This window comes from Tachypleus tridentatus, chromosome 6, assembly GCF_004210375.1.
Source record: "Tachypleus tridentatus isolate NWPU-2018 chromosome 6, ASM421037v1, whole genome shotgun sequence".
In the NCBI taxonomy this organism is placed as follows: domain Eukaryota; kingdom Metazoa; phylum Arthropoda; class Merostomata; order Xiphosura; family Limulidae; genus Tachypleus; species Tachypleus tridentatus.
The window spans coordinates 20,716,750-20,739,500 of NC_134830.1; the positions used below are offsets into that span (position 1 = coordinate 20,716,750).

At 33.0% G+C, this 22,751-nt stretch overlaps 1 protein-coding gene across 5 annotated transcripts in view; it reads left to right on the top strand.

The window, feature by feature from the left end:
- Positions 1 to 3,087: 3,087 nt before the first annotated feature.
- The window catches only part of LOC143252065 (neuroglobin-like), a 99,567-nt gene continuing 79,903 nt past the window's right edge, over positions 3,088 to 22,751 (top strand). For 2 of the 5 annotated variants that reach the window (XM_076503669.1, XM_076503670.1), the window contains exon 1: positions 3,088 to 3,209. The gene's annotated coding sequence lies outside the window, so the exon portion shown is untranslated. Of the gene's footprint in view, positions 3,222 to 22,751 lie in introns of all 5 variants that reach the window. The other 3 variants (XM_076503673.1, XM_076503671.1, XM_076503672.1) reach the window with 3 other exon arrangements.

Sequence of the window (22,751 nt, forward strand, 5' to 3'; positions counted from 1 at the left end):
TCTTATTTAGCATACAGCACACCGTAAAGTCTAGGTATCATCTGCGCTATCCGTGAAGAACACTGCTGTCGTGACTTGAACAACAACCAGGTGGCAGTAATACATATCATGAGACAGAGCAGGTATTACCTCCAGAGAACAACACAAACAAATAAAAACTGTTATAAAATGATCCGCTTAATGGTTTCATAAAACACATGTTATGCTAAAGTTACAAAGCTTTAAAAGTAATTGAGTTTCCATTTCATTGTTCTAATGTACTCTCTAATCTTTGTAGTTCATATATGGTAAATGCACGCGTTTGTTTGATGCACACCTGGTTTCATTTTTCTAATTGCTACTAGACTTTTAACATTGTTATTATTGACTAAATCAGCAATCATCCTGTTATCTGTGCATTCTAACTATTTGTATGCTAATGAACGTATTCGCGATGACCACACTTATAGGGCGCGTTTTCAGTTCAAATATGAGTCATCTTTGTGTTATAAATGTTTGTAATGACACTGTTCAACAACAGGTAGAATATAAAACAAGAAACAGTTTGATTTACCGACAAACACTGGATGACATGTTTTGGGAGTCTACCATAACATTGCAACAAGATCTGCGTGACAATATCATAATGTTCAGAAACAGGTGGCTATAATTTTTAACAGACAACAATAGCATTATTACATCCGCTGAAGGAGTTTTGGTTTAAAAGTCTACCATATTTTCTCGACAATTTTCGGCTGATATTTTTAGGTTTTCACTCTAATGTTCTGACAACCGCAGTTTACATATTTATATGGCTCGGCATGGCCAGGTGATTAAGGCACTCGATTCATAATCCGAGGGTCGCGAGTCTGATTCCCCATCACACCAAACGTGCTCGCCCTTTCAGCCGTGGGAGCGTTATAAGTTACGATCAATCTCACTATTAGTTAGTAAAAGAGTAGTCCAGAAATTGGAATGTGAGTGGTGACGACTAGCTGCCTTCCCTCTAGTCTTACACTGCTAAATTAGGGATGGCTAGTTCAGATAGCCCTCGTGTAGCTTTGCGCGCGCCCCCCGCTAGTAAATCTCCGGATTTACAACGCTAAAATCAGGGGTTCGATTCCCCTCGGTGGGCTGAGCAGATAGCCCTTTGTGGCTTTGCTATACACACACAGCTTTGCGCGAAATTAAAAAAACAAACAAACAGTTTTGTTTATAAGTTCATTTGAAATTTTATGTAAAACTTGTTAAATAGATCCACATGTAACTTGGATAGTTTAATAAAATTAATATATTTATTATTTGCTGTAATGCTTTAAAATTTTTCAATACATCGTGAGTGTTTCCATATTACCTCATTTATCATGCCCTGCTTTTATTTAATATTATTTTTATTGTGAATTATATTTTGCTTATAATAATTTATTTTAGTTTTTCTTAAGTTTGTTTGATAATTTATAAAACTTTTAAAGTAATCCAAGCCGTTATAGATTCGTAATTGAGATCTTATATTTTCATACATGCTATTTCTTTGTTTAATAAATTGCATTACTTTACTTGTCTGTTTGTTTTTGAATTTCGCGCAAAGCTACACGAGAGCTATCTGCGATAGCCGACCCTAATTAAGCAGTGTAAGACTAGAGGGAAGGCAGGTAGTAATCACTACCCACCACCAGCTTTTGGGCTACTCTTTTACCAACGAATAGTGGGATTTACCGTCACATTATAACGCCCCTACGGCTCATAGGGTGAGCATGTTTAGTGTGACGGGGATTCGAACCCGCGATCATTGGTTACGAGTCTAGCGCCTTAACCCCTTGACCATGCCGGGCCTCTCCACTCGTCACACATGGTTTTAGCTTTTCTTCCTCTCTGGTTATTTTTGTATTTTTCTAAATGAAGTCATTACATATTTTAACTAAATTAAGTACTCGTTTACTGAACGGAATTTATGTAAATTCGTTATTTATGAAAGGTTATCGTCATACACGAGAATTTGATTCCCTTGTATATAATTGTAAACAAGTGCCAAAACGCTCTTAAAAAACTGCAAAAAAAAAAGAGAAACCTCAAGTTTTCTTGTACCTCCGAAAGCATCCAACAAACGCTCGTGCCTATTTTAATGAAGATCCATCAACGTGGGGCGATGTAGTCGTAAAAACCGCAAAACACAAAATGAAATGAAAAAAAAAACCTGAAACTTTGTACGTATCTCCCCAAGGACTCAATAAACCTCTTGACCAAATTTGGTGAAGATTGGTGAAGGGGGCAAAGTAGTGATAAAAAAAGGAAAATTATGCATTCGAACTGCAGAACGTAAAATACAAAATTGAACGTTTGTAGGTACATCTGCATAGGCCTAACAAATCTTCGTACTAAATTTCTTGAAGATCTATCCACATCCTGAGAAGTAGTTGCATGGACATACAACAGACAGTACTATTTATTTATATAGATGTATAACACAATCTTTATAGGCACCAAGTTAAACCGCGTTTACTGTATTTAAATTTACTCAGGTACGACTGAAATCATTCAGTTGTATTACTGAATTGATGTTTTCCGAATTTATTTTCAATGTTCCATTATTATATGAAATATTACTACTTTTATACATAATTTTATTTTATAAATCAATTCTGGCTCAGTACCAGGGGTTCTCCACTGTGGACTCAGCAGATAGCCCAATGTGGCTTTGCTATAAGAAAACACACACACTTAACAAAATCTACATCTGGATATCAACCAACAAAAAGTCAGGTATGGTAGTAGCAATGTAAGGCTTCCAAAGTTTTCAGTGTCACGTAAGAAGATCTTCCTCCGCTCCATCAGAATATCTACTGACAGGAAATCAGGATGAGAAACAATGCTTTCTGACAGTGAACGATCTTCACAATTACTTCTTTTACGCCACAATAAATTCGAGATTATAGATTAGCAAAGGAGCTACGTTCTTTGCAGCCAAGAGTACAAAACTCATATTTTTGTAGTTTGAAAATACGAATGAGCCGTATTGATAGTAGTCACATGGTTTAAAAACATCCCACCACCCCTGATTATATGTAGACTAGACCACGATTCAAAGAAGCAAAACTGACGTTCGATCTGCTGACTTTACTTTCCATGCGAGTTTGTCTAGCAGACGCACTCAGTGTTTCTTTGACCCAGAGACTCATCACTCACTCACAGCCTGAGCTCGATTTTCTATTGGTGGATTGTAAACTGCGACTGTAAGTGAAACGGTTCGTTTTGAAACTTAATTTAATACATTTCTGGTAGACAATATGTAAAGATGTTGATCGTATTATTTATTCTATAAAATTATATGATATTTTGTCGTCTGAGCTATCATGTCATTTGATGAGTTTTGTCATTCTAGAGATAGTTAACAACATTAAAAAAAATTGTAAGGACAAATATTATCGCCAAATAAAACCAAACATGTATGGCTGACCATCGAGCTTGAGAAAAGGAACCGGACAAGATAAGGATGGACATATCACTTGAATCGGCATAACAGACTAATGTGTCTCTCCTTTACGTTGAAAGTAGATCCCTACATCACTGGCTTCCCAGCTTTGTATGTAGAAAGCTTGGTGTTTGAACAGAATCTCAACTTTTTTCATTAAACCTTTCCATTACTTAGTCCTACAATACTACTTTTATAACTATTCTACAGTAGAGTAACATTTTACGTTTGGAAATTATGGTTCTATTTGTTTTGCCAGTGAGGAAACCAGTAATGTATAGATTGTATTCTCCATGTAAAGTCGAGACAGCTTAGTCTGCTTATGCCATCACTTGCTCTATCAAGTGATATGCCCATTATACTTATCTTGTTTAGTTTCTCTTTTTCAAGTTCAGTAGCCAGTCCTACACAGTTTCTCTACTTAGTGATACTTTTTTCCTTATATTTTTGTTTGTTTTTATAAGATGGCGTACATGGGTTACCAGGTTAAAGGGTGTATTTTAAAGCTTTATAACTTCTGCATACTATTATAATAATAAATAGGTAGTCAAAGACAGTGAAGACTGTTTTGCTATATCAAATAATGACAAAATTGTAGTTATTGCTAGAGCTAGGTAGGTGATAAGCATGTTGAAGATGACGAAAGAAAATAATGAACCTGGGTTTCTGACGTTCGTTAGTTGTCGACATTGGGCTGCTCTGGATAATTGAAAAGCGGCATGTACAATAGGGTTTAGAGCGACTATGTCAGGTAGTTCTTCATATCTAAGTTCTGATGATCTATAGATAATAAAATCTAGATGACATTTGTATTGTTTTAATTTGGGGGTTCGTACCATCTCCACACAGTGCAACTACACTCTTTGATAAAAGCACCTGAAATTTGTGATTCAGTAAGTTCTTAAATTGAATTTTATATCCTCTAATTTTAAGTACGTAATTATTTTAGCGAAAGAAACATTCAAATACTTAGAGGAGTAAAACCTATTCTCATATGACTAATAGTTCCTTAATATACAAAGTATAACATAAAAATACCAGAAATTATAACACATTCAATACTGAAGAGATTCATTTCTTTTGTGAACACAATGATTTATGCGATAAGAGTAGTTTAACTAAATACAATATTTATTTTTAATACATAGAAACGCAAGCGATGTATCTTGTAACAAGAGATAGTGATATTAGTCTTATGTATTATAGACATTAGCATGCAACAAGTACTGAGATATTGATTTATTTAGTTTTTCTGATAGAACATCATGTTTTATATTTCAAAACGTTATGTAATGAATCAATATTGTTATAAGATCCATAGGTGGAATATAATCTGCAGTAGTTTGCCCACATTATATAATGTATCCGTTTCACAGGCAGTGCAATTTGTGTTACCAAATTAACAACTTTATAGATTATAACATTAAGACATATTCAGCTCATCATTAGTTCTCTTCCAGTTATTGTTAAGTGTTATATGTGTTTGTAAGTTCTCTACTGTTGTGTTACCTATATACTAAGTTACAATTCTATCGGATAACAGTGTTTGTGTACTAACCACACCTATATAAAGACAGTGTGTGTCACGTCACGCTTGATTTCTTGAAATTAGAAAGGCAATAAGAAGTCAAAATGTATTTATCCAAAGAGAATAGTCCAATTACTGGTTGTCTATTACAATTTTAGTACAAAGGAGTTGTGTAACTTTATAAGTGTAGTGAGTGCTGAGATTACTTAGCCTAGAGTCAATTGCGTAAAATTTATGATAAAAGTAAAAATATCGATTCAATTTTAAATTTAAATCATTTTTGAATTAAGTTATTTTGTGTTATGTCATTAGTGTTTAAAAAAAGCCATTATTTGTTGACGAATAGAGACTCTAAACTAAAACATTAACAAACTTTATATCACTAGTGTTTAAAAAAGCCATTATTTGTTGACCAATGGAGACTAAATTGAAAAATTAACAAACTTTATATCACTAGTGTTTAAAAAACAATTATTTGTTGACGAACAGAGACTCTAAACTAAAACATTAACAAACTTTATATCACTAGTGTTTAAAAAAAGCAATTATTTGTTGACGAACAGAGACTCTAAACTAAAACATTAACAAATTTTATATCACTAGTGTTTAAAAAAAGCCATTATTTGTTGACCAGCAGACACTCTAAACTAAAACATTAACAAACTTTATATCACTAGTGTTTGAAAACAACAATTATTTGTTGACGAACAGAGACTCTAAACTAAAACATTAACAAACTTTATATCACTAGTGTTTAAAAACAACAATTATTTCTTGACCAATGAAGACTAAATTAAAAAATTGACAAACTTTATATCACTAGTGTTTAAAAAAGCCATTATTTGTTGACGAACAGAGACTCTAAACTAAAACATTAACAAACTTTATATCACTAGTGTTTAAAAAAAGCCATTATTTGTTGACGAATAGAGACTCTAAACTAAAACATTAACAAACTTTATATCACTAGTGTTTAGAAAAGCAATTATTTCTTGACCAATGAAGACTAAATTAAAAAATTAACAAACTTTATATCACTAGTGTTTAAAAAAGCAATTATTTCTTGACCAATGAAGACTAAATTAAAAAATTAACAAACTTTATATCACTAGTGTTTAAAAAAAGCAATTATTTGTTGACGAACAGAGACTCTAAACTAAAACATTAACAAACTTTATATCACTAGTGTTTAAAAAAGCAATTATTTCTTGACCAATGAAGACTAAATTAAAAAATTAACAAACTTTATATCACTAGTGTTTAAAAAAAACAATTATTTGTTGACGAACAGAGACTCTAAACTAAAACATTAACAAACTTTATATCACTAGTGTTTAAAAAAGCAATTATTTCTTGACCAATGAAGACTAAATTAAAAAATTAACAAACTTTATATCACTAGTGTTTAAAAAAAGCAATTATTTGTTGACGAACAGAGACTCTAAACTAAAACATTAACAAACTTTATATCACTAGTGTTTAAAAAAGCAATTATTTCTTGACCAATGAAGACTAAATTAAAACATTAACAAACTTTATATCACTAGTGTTTAAAAAAAGCAATTATTTGTTGACGAACAGAGACTCTAAACTAAAACATTAACAAACTTTATATCACTAGTGTTTAAAAAAGCAATTATTTCTTGACCAATGAAGACTAAATTAAAATATTAACAAACTTTATATCACTAGTGTTTAAAAAAAGCCATTATTTGTTGACCAATGGAGACTAACTTTAAAAAATTAAAAATTTTTATATCACTAGTGTTTAAAAAAAGCAATTATTTGTTGACGAACAGAGACTCTAAACTAAAACATTAACAAATTTTATATCACTAGTGTTTAAAAAAAGCCATTATTTGTTGACCAGCAGACACTCTAAACTAAAACATTAACAAACTTTATATCACTAGTGTTTGAAAATAACAATTATTTGTTGACGAACAGAGACTCTAAACTAAAACATTAACAAACTTTATATCACTAGTGTTTAAAAACAACAATTATTTCTTGACCAATGAAGACTAAATTAAAAAATTAACAAACTTTATATCACTAGTGTTTAAAAAAGCCATTATTTGTTGACGAACAGAGACTCTAAACTAAAACATTAACAAACTTTATATCACTAGTGTTTAAAAAAAGCCATTATTTGTTGACGAATAGAGACTCTAAACTAAAACATTAACAAACTTTATATCACTAGTGTTTAAAAAAAGCAATTATTTGTTGACGAACAGAGACTCTAAACTAAAACATTAACAAACTTTATATCACTAGTGTTTAAAAAAAGCCATTATTTGTTGACGAATAGAGACTCTAAACTAAAACATTAACAAACTTTATATCACTAGTGTTTAAAAAAAGCAATTATTTGTTGACGAACAGAGACTCTAAACTAAAACATTAACAAACTTTATATCACTAGTGTTTAGAAAAGCAATTATTTCTTGACCAATGAAGACTAAATTAAAAAATTAACAAACTTTATATCACTAGTGTTTAAAAAAAGCAATTATTTGTTGACGAACAGAGACTCTAAACTAAAACATTAACAAACTTTATATCACTAGTGTTTAAAAAAAGCAATTATTTCTTGACCAATGAAGACTAAATTAAAAAATTAACAAACTTTATATCACTAGTGTTTAAAAAAAGCAATTATTTGTTGACAAACAGAGACTCTAAACTAAAACATTAACAAACTTTATATCACTAGTGTTTGAAAACAACAATTATTTGTTGACGAACAGAGACTCTAAACTAAAACATTAACAAATTTTATATCACTAGTGTTTAAAAAAGCAATTTCTTGTTGACCAACGGAGACTCTATATTAAAAAAAATTAACAAAGTTTTTTTCTCCAGTTTTGTTGTTCATACATTTTGTACTTTCATTACACATAAGTCTTTGTTGGAACCTAAATTACAAAAACTCTTTGACTTTTCTATGTATTAGAAATTATTAGCCTAACTGGCTTTTTACCAAGGATTATTCTGTGAATACTTAACCAATTCATTTCATGAATAGTCTTAATTATGATTGGCCCGTAAAAGGAATTTCCCGACGTTTGATTTCCTCTACTGCACTTTTCTGCCTTTTTGTTGTTCAAATTTGATTTCGCAGAATTTATTTATTTCAGTTAGCTATAAAATGTGAGGTTAGGGTATACTATGGTATGGGGCGGTAGAACTTGCCCAGTCATTCATAGTAAAAATATAAAATGCAATTGTTTGGTGTTGTTTAATAACGTTAAATACCAGAGATAGTTTTAATTTAGAACACTGTTCGTCAGCTACCCCACATAACACTAGTGTGATATTATAATTTATTAGTCTTTTTATTCTATAGAATAATGTGTTAAAGTTACATCTCCTTACATTGATATTTACAATAGAACTTATCTAGTATAAACTATCTTACCAAAAGTATTGGGGAAGCACATCTTAACAAGAGAGTTCATTGTATTTCTTCTTTGGAATCCGTTTTGATAACAAACTGGCTCTCGTCTGATCCTACTTTCAGTCTGGACTTTTAGTAAAACATATACTCTTTCTTCAAAGCAGTTCTGTATGTAGTGAGGTTTCGTCGGTTATCAGTATCGAAAGTTCCTGAACGAAGTTGTAGCTATGGGTGATGAAACACAGATTCTGAATACATTGTGGTTTTTTGTTACATTATCGTCCTCTAATGGTTAAATCAATGTTTATAAATTTTCAACACAGCAAATACTGTGGAATTCTAGAGAAAGTAACAACATAAAAGTTATTCATAATTCTCTCGTAACTATTAGTTACAACAGGTGCATATCACACATTATTGGTTACCTAAACACCTGCAGCATTAACATGTAAAGAGTTATATACAGATAAGTCACAACTGCAGTAACCAGAGGAACGCTGAGATCTTGCTGGTAGTGAGTGACTGTTGTTTCAATAATTGAAAACAAATCGTTACAGCATAGGAATAGGTGTAATACAATAAGTTATACAATACGAGGAAGAAAAACAAGAACAATGTTTTATACATGAAGAGAGTTGATCTTGAAATAATAACGTTTGTTTGACTAATTTTTTGTATAAGTTAATTCGTTAGATGAACTGGGTTTTTTTGTTTTTTTTTTACTGCACGAAGACGAGAATAAAAGTGTTTTCTATTGACGCTGAATTGTATGATATCAGAACAAAGTCGACTTAAATATAATGGTTGAAACACACTCATGTCCAGTAAAAAATGAACCTCTTTTAAGTCTAGTCAAACAAACATAAGATTTTAAATAAACTACTCTGTACACTTATGGAAAAGTTAGACTAGTAACATGCGAGAGTCACCTTTCACAAGTTCTAGTTAAACAAATTGAACAATACTAGAGAACACAATGATAAAGTAATTGAAGTCGGTGTCCACTGTAAACATCTTACAGTCTTAAGATAGAAAGTTACAGTGGTTAAGAACCTGACCTTCTACATATACCTAAAGTCTGAAAATATTATGTAAATTCTGAGTAACAGTTCTGATAAATATGGCTACTACTACACACCTCACTTATCACAGTTGGGACGACGTTGTGACATCCAAAGTTGAGACGACACAATGTCACAATCAAAGTTGTTACAACAATGTTAATCCAAACTTAGACAGCGGTGCCACATCTAAAGTTGGACAACACTGTCACATCCAAAGATAGGCAACGCCGACAATTTAAACCCGGAAAACAGTGTCACAGCTAGGTTTCTGTCAAACCCAGGACTAGACACAATGAGCATCAAAGTCTTGTAGTTACGATTATAATGAACAGTTAATTACTGAACTCTAAATAAAATCAGAGTTGATGGATTTCGTGACAGATGTATGGTTTTATTTCCAAACGTCACAAGAATTAAAGAGTGGTAGTACATCTGGACGATAGGAATAATAAGTTTTGCGTCTATTGGTCTTCCACTTTTCTGGAGTACTTTTTAAGTAGACTTAAGTATATGTAGACAGAGTAAAATATTTTGGGTACATATACGACCATTTCTGCGTCTAGCAGTTGTTGTTTTGTGAAATATTTCGATCCTATACTAGTAACTGTTCACTGTAAATTTCGGGCAAATGAAGAACCTACTTCTATATTAGTGTCCGTTGTGCTGTTCTAATGAAGAACCTACTTCTATATTAGTGTCCGTTGTGCTGTTCTAATGCATATATACATAATTCAAGTACGTGTGACTACGTAATAAAAATTTTTAAAAAAGAATATAACAAATCCAATCTTCGTTACAACAACACAAGACAACACGATTCCAGTTCGATAGTTAGGTTGAATCTTACATGCTCCATTACTTATAAACTGAAACTATAACATGAAAAAAACTACTTTAAAGAACCTAACAAGCTTTAATTTTAAGATTGTTTGTTTCCAGTTTGAATCAATAAAGCCTTAAGAATCTATGTGTGTGTTTTATAAAAATAAGTATATATAATTGAAAAAAGCAGCTTGGATATTCAACTTTAAATGTTCCCCAGTGGCGGAATGTTTGCGGACTTACAACAATAAAAACCGGTTTTCGATACCCGTGGTGGGCAGAGCACAGATAGATCGTTGTGTAGTTTTGTGCTTTATTCAAAACAACAACATGAACTTTAAACTTTGCTGTATTATATGTACATAATAAGGATAATATTTGTCAGGAATGTACATGACTGTGGCTAGTGTTTGTCAGGAATGTACATGAATGAAGTAAATATCTGTAAGATATACAACTGGCTGAGGTTAATAGTTTTCAGAAATATGAACGACTTAAATTATAATTGAACCAAAAAAAAAAATATATTATTCACACGTTAAAGTGAGGCGCTAAATATTTACCTTCATAAAGGAATTACTTATATTTTAGTCTCGCGTTGTTGAATAAAATAAAACTCATAGGTTGCTCAAGAGTGTGCTTTATTAACCAATCACAACCAAGAGAAGTGATACTTGCAAATGAAATATATTTTTTTCTCTTTGTATAAACAGATATTTTGAGAAAGTAAACAGGGTGAATTTATTGGAGGTGCACAGTGTCACACAAATTACGATAATGTTCTATGTACCTCTCCACAGAAGTTTCACCGATAGTTTAAAATAACATGTTGTTACTCAACTGTACATAAATGTATGATGTTATTTTGCTTTTAGCATCTGTATTTGCATATTGGTTTCTACACTGGATAAAAACACACAATACCATATGCCAGTGTATCAAATGTACGATGTGTTGGGATTCAAACATCAGAAAGCATACAGGCCTCCATTTAAATCGCGTATTTGTATAACAAAGATAGTATTCAACATTGGACATTTAAAACCGATGGTAACAAGATAATTACAACCTTTCGTAAACAGTACAGGATGTCTGGGGTAAGCAAAAAACACAAAGACCGTCTGTGTATTACGTGGTGTTCCGGACATAACGTAATCATGTATGCTACGTGCAGTTTCACATATTATAAACTCGTATAGAAACTGGTCTGGAAAAACGGCAGAGATCAGTCAAACCTGAATTTATTTAGGTCTGAATTTTCACACCATATATTTATTTATTACAGCCTAACATAATTTATCAAAATTAGGTTTCCGTATTATTTTTCCGTCTCAAGAACGCAATTGTTCCGTTTTGTTTATTACCCGTAACGTTATGAAATTATTAATATAAAACTGGAACTAGAAATGTCTGAAATACGTTGCTACTAACACGACTCTTAAAAAACTAGTAATATTTTAAAAGTCTTTTGGAAAATCAGGGACGGCTAGCGCAGATAGCCCTCGTGTAGCTTTGCACGAAATTCAAAGCAAAGCAAACCAAAACATATGATTTACTAGAAGTATTAGGTACTCTCCTTGCACAGCCTTGTTTTGTCCAAAGCTGTACGGATTACACAACATGGGCCGAATCGAAACAGAGCTGGAGATCGACTTAAACGTAACACATATTTTTCATACGTGAGTTTTGGTTTGTAAAAACGTATGTAACCAGACACTTTGATGCTGTATTTTAGCGCATAAACAACCGTACAATGGTTATTGTTCAAGTGTCGGATTTGTTTACTGTATCAAAGCAGGCGAGGAAATATTTTCCATGAAATAAAAACCTGTCAGTTGGAGAACTGTCACTGATAATATGCAGTTAATAAAAGCTATTCTCTCTCCCTCTCTTCTGACCAAAATGACCTTTGTTATTTAAGGTCAGGGTTCTAGTCTATCTAATAAGTTTCTATTGAAAACGGGGCTGATCTAAGTAACGTTTCGTGAGAAGAGCTCTGTTCTAGATATAACTTGGTAATAGAGGTATTCAAATACTCTAGTGTTTTCTTGTAGCAAAACCACAACTGGCTATCTGCTGAATCTACCTCGGGTTCGAATCCCCGTCGCACCGAACATACGCGTCTTTTCAGCCTTGAGGGCGTTATAACGTTACGGTCAATCCCACTATTCGTTGGTAAAAGAGTAGCCCAAGTGTTGGTGCTGGGTGCTGATGACTAGCTGCCTTCCCTCTAGTGTTACACTGTTAAATTAGGGACCGTTAAATACTCTGGTGGTCTACATTGGCACTAGGAAGTATAAAAAAGAATTCTCGATAAAGAGCGTGAAGGGCAAAAAGGATGAGTGATAAATATTTCGTTTTGTGTGTATGTTTTAATATATGTTTTCTATTGAACCAAGTCAACAGAACTTGTGTAAAAACATAAATGAAAAACGTGCTTATTGTGTCTTGCGAAAATACGATCATGAAACCATTACAGAAAATAATTAACACTTAGCAAATATTGTAGTATTTCTGCCGGCTTTTGTTTCAGCTGTGCCTAGCGTGGCCCCCGAGATAACGGGCCAGGTTGTGACTACAAATATATGTGGTTTGCACCCGTTGTTACGAAATCAGGTTTTGCACGTTGGGAATTATGCGATCATTGTATAATTAATGGTCAAATATGACAGTTCGATCAGAGAGATAAAGGTAGATGTTGCAGGACTAACCAGCTTAATAAAGAGCTTTCTAATTAATTTATAGAAATATACAGAAAATATGTAAAACTTGTTTTACCTATGAAAGGTTAGGAGAGATTTTACAAATTTATGCCAAAAACATTTACATTATATGTACAGACACACAAGACGTACCTCCACAAGGTTCTAGAAAAGGTTTTACTTCAAGAATATATAAAACCATAATTAAGAATAGCAACATAAGTCATGCTGCGTTATAACCTACTGTATGCCAAATACTTCTCGTGATTCATGACATGCGCACGTTTTACTGACGTAATGACAATATAAATTACAACGCTAAGCGTCCCTTATGTGACACACACTACTTTATATTGGTACAAGTGGTTAAAACAGGTGACCCCTCCAGGCAACCCTACCGAGAAATTATCTATATTATATTTATGCAAATGCAGATTACAGTTCTTGCTGCTATGTTTCACATTATAGCTTGCGGCTATGACTGTAAGTTAATTACGTATAATTTTGCTGTTTTAGAAACCTAAACACATAGCATTAATTAAACTGTAGGGATTTGAAAATCAATACAGTATATTTTCAACTTATGGAGAAAACTCGGCTAAACCAACACAATTTGACGGTCCAGATCGTCCAACTATTGGGTTGAGGAATAATTTGTGAGCGTTTTTTCAAGTTAAAAAATATATTCATAAATGAAACGCTTTTGCAAAATATTTCATGTCATTTGGTAGATAATTTTTTGCTCTAATAGATGGTGAGTTTGATTTTCACATGTCTTTACGTTTTGCTTTCATTTTCAGCTCATTAAATGGAATGTCAAGTGGACAAAATCGAGCATTTTCGACACCATCTGCTTTTCGCATTTAATTTCTTGCAATTTCGTTTAAAACAATGCATACTATATACCTAGGTATTACATGAAATAAAGTATCATAATAAATGTTTTGGGTGTAATGTGTTCATGCATTGAAGTATTGTATAGTCTTGCATGTAATGCTTGAATGAAATTATTTAAAAATGCTCACGAATTATTCCTCAACCTAATATTTTATTAGAAGTGTATGCCTGAATCTTAGCGCTGAAAACTTAAATATTGATATATACAGTCTTGGGTTCACGTTTAAGTCTCATATTTGAGACTTAACAAAATTTTTTCTCAGAGACGCTTTCAACTATAAGCTATCCAGAAACATTTACCAAATATTTTGTTACGATGTTGTAGCTACCGGTAGCTTAGCGGTAAGTCTTATGACTTATCACGTTAAAAATCGTTGTTCGACACCTATCGTGGGTGGAAAGGCTCATTGTGTACCTATGTGGTTGATAACAAACAAGCGTTGTGATAGGGTCTGGTTTGATCCTCAGACCGACAACACAAGTTTGTTTGTTTTTTACTTTGTTCATTTATAACACGAGTAATTCTAGTCAGTTTCTTACGCTTCAAATATTTATATAAGTTATCGTTCAGTTCTGACGAATAGTTAGCGTATTTTGATAGTATATTTAACATTGAGGATTAATATTGTTAAATTAGTACATTACTGTTAGTTCATATGGCGATTTTTCAAATGGTATTGTTTTAACATATTAACTGTTGTTTAATAATGTTGGTTCTATTATTTTTATTTTCGTTACAATTGCATTTGCAACGAAGTTGAATATACTTTATTATGAATAGACGAAATTTTTGATAAGACCATAGAATTGTGGACACGATAAAAATTAGTTCGTCAATTATATGAGGAATATTAAAGCAACTTATTAAGCAAAATTGATAATGAAGTAAATGTGTCTAGAGAAATAACAAAAGCATCTTAACAGGCAGAGTTAATTTTGTTGAAGAATTAATGATGTACTAAATAACAGAACAAACCTCAAAGCATTATCAGACAATGTTAATGATGTATCATAAAGATGTACAAGAAACAACAGAGAAATTCAAAAACAGTTTAATAGGCACAATTAGTAATACAGAAAATTAGTTTGTCTGTGATACAAGGAGGAACATGGAACATATTGTCTGTTAGGTTGAAATGCAACAGAATTTTATGACGTCAATGGAAGTGTTTGTGCGAATGAGGCGATAGAAAGAAGAAAGAAAAATCTGTGAAATAAGTTTTTTTAAGGGATCGATTTTGGAAGAAAACACAAAATACAAAGCTATAAAAAAATAACCTCTTATTTAAGCTACATTGTGTCAGTTGTTGGATTACTGTTAAAGTAAAAACATATAATTACAAAATGGACGTAATTTAAGATACGTGCCAGGTAGAGACCATAAGAATGTTAAAAATGACATTAGACTACAAAAGAAATGAACGAATAAAATTAGCCTTAGAGACGTATAAATAATGAAGCGAAAGCTAATGAAAATGTGTGAAAAAATAACAGACTATTGCACAAAATGGAGAATGAAAAACTTCGAACTGATAAAAGCCACACACAGGTGCATACAAGAATTCCAAAAACAAAATAAGCAAAATAAAAAACAAAAGAATAAATAAACAATTGCTACAAAACCTTAACTAGCGTTACAGGATAAAGGAAAACTCTAATATGTAAAAGGAAAACGTAAATAAAGATGAGGTAACATGCAAAACGGAAAAAATGCAATTAATATAAGAAATAGGAATACGAAATTACTGAGATCTGTGAAGATAGCATCAAAGTTGGTGCTTTCAAAATTTACTGTATACGTTTTCTTTTGTTTCTCTTCTGTTAGAGACTTAGGCTTAAAGTCTATCAGGCACAAACTATTAATAACATGATAAGGTTCATTAAAGTATTAGATAAAACGAAAGCTTTGTTTGGTTCTAATGGAAGAACTAGTATTTTTGTTTGGTTCTAATGGAAGAACTAGTATTTTTGTTTTGTTCTAATGGAAGAACTAGTATTTTTGTTTGGTTCTAATGGAAAAACTAGTATTTTGTTTGGTTCTAGTGGAAGACTTAGAATTCTTGAATCGTTCAACCGATAGCAGATTTATATGCTATGTATTTATATGCCATATTTTAGAAACCAACAACACGTATTTCTGCAATGTAAAAGCTCATTTTTCTGTTTAAAACTAAAACGAAATAACTCTAATTTAAATATACAAGTCGAACCTATTTAAAAATTCCCCATTACACCAAACATGCTTGCCCATTCAGCCATAAGAGCGTTATAATGTGACGGTCAATCCCACTATTCATTGTTAAAAGAGTAGCCCAAGAGTTGGCGGTGGGTGGTGATGACTAGTTGCTTTCCCTCTAGTCTTACACTGCCAAATTAGGAACGGTTAGCGCAGATAGCCCTCGAGTAGCTATGCATAAGATTTCATTCTAAGACGTGACATTTGCTGTACAGCTTTCACTTTTAAATTTCGGTAAAGATATCTGGCAATATAAAGAACTTGAACAAGACAAATATATAGTGAAAAATTGTTTAAACAGATCTCATTGGATTATTATTACGAAAGCGTTCACTTTTATATTCTCAACATTGTCCAATTGCTTTGTATCTCTGCCGAAACACTGGAATGAACAAATAATATTAAAACAGCCCGGTTCCAAATTCACCATATGAAGTAACCAGAGAAAGACAATTTTTTGTTTCATTATAGTTTGTGTATGAAGATGAATTATGGTCACATGTCGTTAGAAATGAACAGTCTACCCGCATCGTATTGAAGGTCGTTCACTTTCACACATTCCAAAATTAACTGATAATGCATTGGCTGCTCCGTCTGTTTTACAATACTAAATACGTTAACGAATTATTAATGTGACTTGCCTGTTTGTTGTTAAGAGCAAAGTTACATAATGGGCTATCTTTACTGTGCCAATCATGAGTATCGAAACCCGGTTTTTAGCGGTGTGAGCCCTAAAATTTACCGTTGAACTGCTGTATGAGGGTTGCTATTACTGATATCAATATTACACTAAGTACTATATGCGGACTCTTACATCATGTGTTACATACATAATAACGATGTTTCGCTGCTTGCTATATCAGGAAATTATTGCATGAACTCTATTTTCATACATCGTGAATTATCTTTGCCAATGGATAAGGTGTATTTTTTGTTCATCAGTTGCTGTGTTTAATTGCATTATTTTCGTATTTGTTAATAATCCATGGCTAATTATGTTTCAGAAACTAACTGTATTATTACTTTCAAACTATTCTCAGGATTCTGAAGATACAATCATGTTTCTACCATATATTGAAAATTCTAGATAAAATAATCCGAGAATTCTATTTCCGTTTGTTATTAAGTTTAGTGTAGTAACTTAGTAAAAGCAAATTACCTTAGACTGACTAGGTCAATTTTAATAGTGTAAATACACCGTAAGAGTTTAGTGGTGAAGGTGTGACAACTAAACACCTTAAAACAACACAAAATATTTACAGCACTCCGCCAGAGTGAGCCACAGATACAAATATCAAAGAGCTTAACTTCTAAAGTATAAGATTAGTTTTGCCTATATCAACATAAATGACTTTGTTTGTTTTGCCTATCAACGTAAGTGACTTTGTTTGTTTTGCCTATCAACGTAAGTGACTTTGTTTGTTTTGCCTGTCAACGTAAGTGACTTTGTTTGTTTTGCCTATATCATCAACTTAAGTGACTTTGTTTGTTAGTTTGAAGTTAAGAATAAAGATACGCAATGGGCTATCTGTGCTCTGCCCATCAGCAGTATGAAAACCAGGTTTCTAGGGTTGTAAGTCCGCAGATATATAGCGCTGTGTCACTAGGGGGCCTACACAAGTGAAAAGATTTATGTTATTAAATTATTTGGAAAAGTTTAGCTTTAAACATAATTGCGTAACAGATCAAGTTGTCTGAAACAGTTCAAGGGAAGAATCGATAATAATAAAGACTTAACTTTTTAACATTCGAGCTAGGTGAGAGTACATGTTTGCAAATTAATAACATTTTGAGCTATGAAGTTCCAAAATGAGTTTGTTAAAAATTTTGATCAAGAAAAAAAGTAATTTGAATAACATTAGAATTATTGGTATTATATTTGTAAGCGAACCTTAAATTTGGAACTTTGCTACATTTATGAGTCTGTAAAGCAAGGAGAAAACCAATATAAAAATATTATTTTGTCAGCTATACAGTGTCTCAAGTTGTAAACTCGTAAGATAATACGTCTTAATATGGTAATAAAAACACCGTGATAAATCGCCGAGAAAACTTAAAACTGCTTTTATTATGAGCGTCTTTAAAATATTTCGTATTTTGTAAAGTTATTATTGGTTGTATCGTAAAACTGATCTGACCATAAGTATATTCTTTGGTTCCAAATTTCAGCCCTAAAATACACCAGTTTTGTGTTAACATGTTAGTGGGATGTGAACATCACTCGCCGACAGCTGTTCGACTACTCTCGTCTCACAAAATAATATTATAATCGCTACTCGTGTAGTGCAGTCACGGCCCTAAAGTGCGGAATGTGGTCTTTCGACTACTCTCATTTCACAAAATAATATTATAATCGCTACTCGTGTAGTGCAATCATAGCCCTAAAGTGAGGAACGTGGTCTGTTTGACGACTCTCGTTCCACAAAATAATATTATAATCGCTACTCGTGTAGTGTAGTCATGGCCCTAAAGTGAGGAACGTGTTCTGTTCGACTACTCTCGTCTCACAAAATAATATTATTATCGCTACTCGTGTAGTGCAGTCATGACCCTAAAGTGAGGAACGTGGTTTTGTAACAACAGGCAACGAACAATGGACCCTCATTTTCACACTCCGAGCATGCTAATCAATAGGAAATTCTCCGCCCACCTACCCCCTAATTTGATATATATTACATTAATTTATGGTTTTGAGCATAAATCGGATTTTGACTTGTTTAAAAAAGTTTCTTTTACTTAGAAAAAAATGTTCATGTATGTATGTAAGTGAGTTAATATTTTATTGATGTGTCCAGTGACTTCTGTATGGTTTGATATGATGATGTAGGTGCTGAGAAACGCGGGCAATTTTAGGTCCTCAAACCTTATTTTATTTAGAAATGTTCCCACTTGAAACACACTGTATGTATAGGTTATAATCACCAGTGTTTAATGCGTGCATTTCTAAATAAGACATAATCATGTACTTGCTTACCTAAAAACTTTATTCATTTTGTTTACTTGCGATGAACATATTGTTGTCTGCCGTTATATGTGCAAATCTGTACATATATACAGGGTGTTCGGAAAGTCACTGTGCAGTTTTGTAACAGCATTCATTCAGTTTATTTCAAGCCAGCAACAGATAGCGGTGTTTAGAAACAAAATAAGAAGGATCCAGGCCTGTATTGATGCCAACGGGATCACTTTCAACATTGTTTATAATTGTAATTCATATTTACCTCCTGTATTCCATATTGAAACATGTCTGTTAATTAATATATAAGTGCACAGTGACTTTCCGAACACCCTGTATGTAATATATGCATGGTTAATATGAATAATTAGTTGTTAAATTGAACAGGTAATTATTTTCTAAAAACCAAGTTTGGAGACATTTAAGTTACTGTTCGCATTTCGTGTTATCCTCAAGAATGTAAAATAGCTATTATTTTATTTATATATGCAGAACGTAAATCGTACTTTATTTGACAGATTAGTAATACAGTAGTACGTCGCCACGGAAGTGAGTCTTAATGCCAAGGGCGATATTTTTAGTACCTATACAGACTGCAAACTAATAGCGAAGCGTTTAAGGTAGCATTGGGGTCCTTTAACTATATCCCTCCCTTCCAATTAATCAGGAACTTTGCCTTCATCTATAAAGTGAAGACTTTGATCACTAACGAAAGTTCTTCAGTCGCACGTTTCACGTTGTGCTGTTAGAAAGATAATAAATAAATATTTATAGTTGCCAAAGGTTCATAAGATAAAGGAACAAAATCTTCCAGCCTCACTTCGAAATCGATAGCAGTTTTCATGAGAGAAACAGTCGAATATACTGGAATCACTAAATCTCATTTAACGAAAGAAGGGCCTGCCAAGTTATCCAATACATCGTCAATAGTTTTGTTCCTTGGAAAGATCTTGGAAAGTGATGTCCTCGTTCAATAAAGGATGTGCAGAAAATGTCTTATAATGTTAATATTAACCTCGCTATATTTTGCACACACGTGTTACTGTCGGGCTATAATACAGAATCATGGCAGTCAAACTGAGCAAGTCAACAGGTAAAGTGGTTGGAAGAGCAGAAAACAACCTGTTTTGTCGAACTTGGCGCAAAGCTAGCCGTCTCTACTTTAGAAGTGATAGACTTGACGAAGATAGTTAGTCAACGTCACTCACCGCCAATTCTTTTTTAAAGTTTGCTCCTTTACTAAAGAAAAGGATTGACCGTCACATTATAACAGTCTCACGATTGAAATAAAGAGCATTTCGGTGAGGGGATCCAATCCCGTGACTCATAGATTGCCACTCGAGCGTCCTAACCACCAGGCCATGATGAGACAACTGTTCTTGTACAAGTATTATTCGCAGGGAAGTAATAACAACCACATGAGTGTGACACTTTTTAAAATATTTTTATAAGTATTTCTACATAAATCTTGATAATAATGAAATTAAATGACATAATGACAGATAACTTGATAAAGCAATTCATTAACTGGAATTTAATAAACTGACAAGGAAAACGACATAAACGAATGAAAGGTATTCCTACAGTCGAGGCTTAGCAAAACCATATCTCTCCTGTTATCAATTTTGTTTGTTTTATAATTAATTACAAAGCTGTATAATGGGCTATTTGTGTTCTGCCCACAACGGCTTTCGTAACCCGATTTTTAGCTATCTAAGTCCGTAAAAATATCACCATATCACTGAGGACTGGTAGGGAAAGGGGATAATTCTATGAAAACCTTCTATACATTTCAAACTAATTGTTTGTTTGTTTGGTTTTTGGAATTTCGCACAAAGCTACTCGAGGGCTATCTGTGCTAGCCGTCCCTAATTTAGCAGTGTAAGACTAGAGGGAAGGCAGCTAGTCATCACCACCCACCGCCAACTCTTGGGCTACTCTTTATCAACGAAAAGTGGGATTGACCGTCACATTATAACGCCTCCACGGCTGGGAGGGCAAGCATGTTTGGCGCGACTCGGGCGCTAACCCGCGACCCTCAGATTACGAAGCGCACGCCTTAACGCGCTAGGCCACTTTCTATTCGAGACAAGGTAGAACATTTGCCATTTTTAGTTCTGTATTAGAGTAATAAGCTTAAACATTATTTGAATAATGAGTAAATTACGCAGACAGAAAATACTACAATATATTTTTTTTTTTTTTGGGCTACAAAACTATCGTTTTGTTTGATTAACAACATTATAAGGAAGATTAGTAATGCGTCGATGAACTTGGGTTTGGATTATCTGTCACCAAAAATATCGTTTTTTCTTATTTGTCATATTGAAAGGAATATTACAATGAGTCTCTGAGCACAGATTTAATGCATCAGATTAACAATAAGTCTCTGAACACGGATTTATTGTATAAGATTAACAGTGAGTAGCTGTACACGGATTTGGTGTATGAATAACATTCAAAGGAAAGTCAATACATTCTGAATCACGAATACGGAGTAGATCAAACTGGTAATTTTAAAAAAATCGATGCTTCAGAGTAACCGAAGGTTGCTCTTTGAAAATAGCAAAATATTTACAGTAAATATAAGTTGACTATCTATATAACTGTATTCTATTAATTTCAATGTATTAGAGAAAGAATAGTAGCTATGAAGACACGATTTTGAGCATCGAACGCTGGTGAAGAAAGTTAAACCAAGGAACCTAACTTATGTTAAAAGTTTTGGTTTGAATTTCGCGCAAAGCTACATAAGGGCTATCTGCACTAGCCGTCCCTAATTTAACAGTGTAAGAATAGAGGGAAGGTAGCTAGTCATCGCCACCGCCGCCAACCTTTGGGCTACTCCTTTACCAATGAATAATGGGATTGACCGTCACTTTATAACGCCCTCACGGCTGAAGGGCGAGCATGTTTGGTGCGACGGGGATTCGAACCCGCGACCCTCAGATTACGAGTCGAATGCTTTAACACGCTTGGCCATGCCAGGCCACCCTTGAGCTTTAACTTATATAAACTACTGAACAACGTTGGCAAATAATATTATACCGAATTAAATGGAGGTGTAATTTCACTAATTTTAGGATTAGGAGTCGAGTGTCTTAATCATCTGGCCATGACGGGCCATCGTTAAAAGTGCGTTAAACTATAATTGTTCTAATGTTAATCAATCCCTCATGGGTTAATAATAAGAGACGTGTAAAAATAATTCAGAATTATTTTTTGTGTAACACAAGCCATTCATTGCTCAGGAGGACGTTTGTTGAGCAGCAGAACTCGCCGTTAGTACAACGTTAAGTCTACGGATTTACAACGCTAAAATCAGGGGGTTCGATTCCCCTAGGTGGGCTCAGCAGATAGCCAGGTGTAGCTTTGCTATAAGAAAACAAATTAACAAAATTATCTGACCAATTTTCTCTCCGTCTTAACAATAATTAAGTTCATTGTGTATAAGTGGGTTGGTTTAGATGCTTCAAATAGTTGTTTAATTTGTTCCAATTAAGTTTGAAAGATATGCAGTAAACTTAACAGACCTCAATAAATGACTATTTTTTAAAAGTAAAACACAATACTATTTAACCGTAATTTTATAACAACTTATTTTCGAATAATTTATATTTGTTGACCTTTTATTTCAAGGTTAAAATAAAACATTTTACACGTTACAGAATGTTATTATATCTTTGCCACTGAAT